This window comes from Somniosus microcephalus, unplaced genomic scaffold (assembly GCF_052327205.1).
Source record: "Somniosus microcephalus isolate GS21.2 unplaced genomic scaffold, FLI_Smic_1.0 unresolved_chr1, whole genome shotgun sequence".
Classification (NCBI taxonomy): domain Eukaryota; kingdom Metazoa; phylum Chordata; class Chondrichthyes; order Squaliformes; family Somniosidae; genus Somniosus; species Somniosus microcephalus.
This window is the reverse complement of record NW_028225179.1, coordinates 21,120,741-21,124,985: the sequence shown is the minus strand read 5'-3', so window position 1 is coordinate 21,124,985 and position 4,245 is coordinate 21,120,741. Positions and strand designations below refer to the sequence as shown.

Genomic DNA, 4,245 nt, shown 5'->3' with positions numbered 1-4,245 from the left:
GTCAGTGGTACCCTGGCTAGCAAATTCTGAATTGTTTCAATTAGGTTAAAATAGCACAGGCACAAATGGACGAAAATAAAGCAGGATAGTGGAGCAGGCAACTGATCCGCCTCATTTGCATGAATACTTCCATAAAACCTTTCACAGAAACATTGAATCATACATCGCAGAAGGAGGCCATTTGGCCCATCGTGCTCTTGAAATCGCTATCCAATTAGTCCCAGCTCTTTCCCCATACCCTGCAAACATTTCTTCTTCAAGTATTTATCCAATTCCTTTTTAAAAGTAACTATTGAATCTGCTTCCACCACCCTTTCAGGCAGAGCATTACAGATCATAACAACTCACAACGTAAAACAAAATCTCTTCGTCTCCCCTCTGGTTCTTTTGCCAATGAGGAAAAATTGGATAGGCGGAGTTGATTTTTTGGAACAGTAGAGGCTGATGGGAGACCTAATTGAGGGGTATAAAGTTATGAGGGGCCGAGATAGAGTGGATAGGAAGGGCCTATTTCCATTAGCAGAGGGGTCAATAACCAGGGGCACAGATTTACAGTAATTGGTAGAAGGATGATCTACGGCACCGTGATGGTATAGTGGTCAGTACTCTGTCTTCTGTTTGCAGCAACTTCGGTTGGAATCCGAGTCACGGCACAACTTGCTTTACATCTTCTGTCCCTTGCGGCACCTGCTAATAAAACTCAGAGAATCATCATTATTTATTAAAGGAAGAAATCTGTCTTGTTGGTGGTGAAAACCTATTTATTCCTTCTAAACCCCGCTCTCTCACATTCCTCTGCCTTATTCTCCATAATTCACACTCGACTCTTCCAGCTTTTTCTCCCTTCCACAACCACTAGCCCTTCTTCACTTTCCTCCTTTCATTTCATTGTCATTTCCCTGCGGTATTCCCTTAATCTGACATTCACTTTTACCTACTTAGTGTCAGCTGTGGCTCAGTGGGAAGCACACTGGCCTCTGAGGCAGGAGGCCGTGGGTTCAGATTCCTCGTGCAGGGAATAGAATATATAAATCCAGGCTGCTCCTCCAGTGTAGTACTGAGCGAGTGCTGCACTGTCAGAGGTGTCATCTTTTGGATGTGACGTTAAATCGAGGCCCCGCCGGCTCTCTCAGGTGGATGTAAAAGATCCCATGGCACTATTTCGAAGTAAGAGCAGGGGAGTTATTCCCGGTGTCCTGTCCAATATTTATCCCTCAATCAACATAACAAAAACAGATTATCTGGTCATTATCACAATGCTGTTTGTGGGAGCTTGCTGTGCGCAATATGGCTGCGGCGTTTCCCACATTGCAACAGTGACTACACTCTAAAAGTACTTCATTGGCTGTAAAGTGCTTTGAGACGTCCGGTGATCATGAAAGGCGCTATATAAATGTAAGTCTTTCCTTTACTTACGACGTTAAATTTTCTCTGCCACCACCGCTGTTCCTGAGGGCACATGTCCCATTCGCACCATTGCACATTAGTACCTTGAAACTAGTCGATGCATTAAATCTGTGGGACTGCTCGACAGACAAGCACAGCGAATGCCGGGCCTTTGGAAGGACAGGGACCCGATTGTTCACGAAATTTCCTTGGGGAATCTTGTGATAGAGTGCCTGTTAACTGAAGAACTGGGTTTTTTTTTCATGCTGGTTGGCACTTTTCCCAAAACTGTTGAGGTGCGTGTGTGACAGGCAGCGCCACCTCGCTGCGATCGATGGTTTAAGTGTGAAATATTGGCCCACTGGTGCGGTGCAGTAAGATCGAAAGCGTTCCGCTTTAATCTTAACAGGTCTGTTGAAGTGCGTGATTGAAACAAGTAAAGGGTAAGTGAAAAGAGCGCTAGAGGGTGAAAGCCGCGATTACAGGAGGTTGGCCATAACTGAAAGGTTTCTGAATGCCCGTGGCATGGGACGCTGTGTTCTTTATGAAGAGCGGGAGCAGGAATAAAGCTTAACAGAAATAAGATGTACAGACTTGGTGCCAATCAGAAAACTGCGCTGGTCTAAGGTCGATAAAAAGTTTGAAATTAAATTAATTGTCAAAGGATAAAGTTAACCCTTGTTTCCAGCTCCCTCATCATTTGCTTTTCCCATTAATCTTTCAAGCGATGTAAAGCCTGTGTAGATTGGAGTTCGCTCTCAGCTTCTCCCATCGATTTGAAAATGAAACAGGAGGAGGCGAGGATTGCCCCAAACAGCAGAGCTGGGCACTGACTCTGTTTATATTGCTGCAGGAGATGTTCTCTTCCTCTAAAGATTCCCCTCACCATTAAAACGCTTGTTATATCTCACAGCCTGTAAATGGACGGTTTTATGACATGTTGGAGAGCTTTCAATCAAACAGGTTTTAATAACTCTGCCAAAAGACGTGGTTAGGACTAGAACTGATAAGATATCGATCATAGAGTTAACATCAGAATCAGGCTCATTGTCCAGTGAGGCAGGAAACTGCGAACAAGTTGGAAGGGAATGTAGGATTGAGGCACGGAAGGGAGGAAGGAGATCTCGATTCGATCTTCATTCCGTTACAGCCGGGTGAAATATTAGTTTGAGAAAGTAGGAGAATTTTTACCAAACAGGGAGAGAAAAGATTGTGTAACTTGGGGACTGTAACATTTTCAGGCCCCGTATCTCCCAACTAGATTAGCAATCCCTCGCCTTAACCTCTCACTAACCTCGATCTACCTTTATTATCCAAAAGGAATCATCCAAAAGTCCCTTTTATTTCAGTATTTCTGTTTCCAAATGGTAGAAACAACCTTTAAATAGAGTCCATTTACCGCATGTCCTGTCCGTGCTTCCAGATTGACAATGTGGAAAATGTGGAGCAGACTTCTTGAAAAAAACGGATTCACATTTTTACCTCACAGTTTCGGCACATCTGTGATTGAATTTCCGTTTTTATTAATAAAATTGCTGTTTTCTTGCGAAATACTGAACACAGGCTCTGCACTGATTTTCTGGCAGTTGTTATTTGAAGACTTGTGGAATGTCTCCCGGCCGAGGAAACTAGTTCTATTAAAAAGTCTCGCATTAATTGATATAAATTCCCTAAGCGAGAAACACAGCCCAGACCAAAGAGCCGCTGACACTGCCCTGAGTGTTTAGTCTCAGCAATGACGATTTCACTGGCTTGGAGATATGTAATTTGCTACGAATTCATAAAATTGAAAAGAGCCGCAGCGATCATCATTACAATAAACTAAACCCTCCGATATTTAAGAGAAGTGTAAGATGTTGAGAACAGCATCGAATATTGTGTAGGATAATGAAAATAAACAGCAGGAATATTGTGCTCTGCTCCCACATGACACAGATCAGCCTCAACCTCTGCTCCCTGCCAGTCGGCTGCTGAGACCTTGTCTCTAGATTATAAGCAGATTCTGGGTTGCAGATAAATATTCAGGGTAGAGCCTAAACACAGTGGGTGGGTCCAAATATATAAAGCAGTTATTTTAGACTAGCGACCTCGTTACAAATTATATATTGCTCAAAGGCATCAATGTATGAGTATGACATTAAATGTGTTTAAATATAGTGGGGGGATTTAAAGCAGATTCGGGGCCAGTGACTTCCAACGTGATCTTTCCTGTGACTCTCTTGCCTCTCTCCCCCCTTCCCCCCACACCCTGCAGGTTTTTATACCTTGTTTTAAATCTGCTCCTCTGGGCCAGTGCATTCCACAGTCTCACAACCCTTTCTATCAATACCCATTCATTGCTTGACTTCTCTGTTTATTAGTTATGAATCACCTTGAGGTGCAATGGTGGCTTTTGTGACGTCAAATTAAAAGACGGCCGATTGGAAACACGTTGGGGTCAAAGTTTCTTTTTGCACAGAATTGAACCTAAATCATTCAAGATGAAATATTGTATTTGCTGCATCACAACAAACAATATCTTGTTATGAATGTTAGCTCAGTAGTTCCCCAGTGTCAGAGGAAGAATTTTCTGACCCCCTCATTTATTTAATGTAAGACACAAACACAGGTATTCATTAAGAATCAACTCACAGATTGATACTGAGACAAACGCAGTGAGAGATACAGACAGCATCAGGACACAAGGTGGACAAGAGAGATGGATAAATAGAAAACGGCCTCAGACTCCAGCAGTCAGTGACCGATAGGTATCAGTGAGTGGAGGTAAGCAGCGGAGGCATAATTTGGCTTTGTGGCTTAGTTGGTGAAAGCGCCTGTCTAGTAAACAGGCGATCCTGGGTTCGACTCCCAGCGGGGCCT

General features: G+C 43.4%; 1 non-coding gene across 1 annotated transcript; it reads left to right on the top strand.

Annotated features, from left to right (window-relative positions):
- The first annotated feature begins 4,171 nt into the window (after positions 1-4,171).
- trnat-agu (transfer RNA threonine (anticodon AGU)) lies at positions 4,172-4,245 on the top strand. Its single transcript has one exon. It is a non-coding gene; the product is annotated as a tRNA-Thr (tRNA).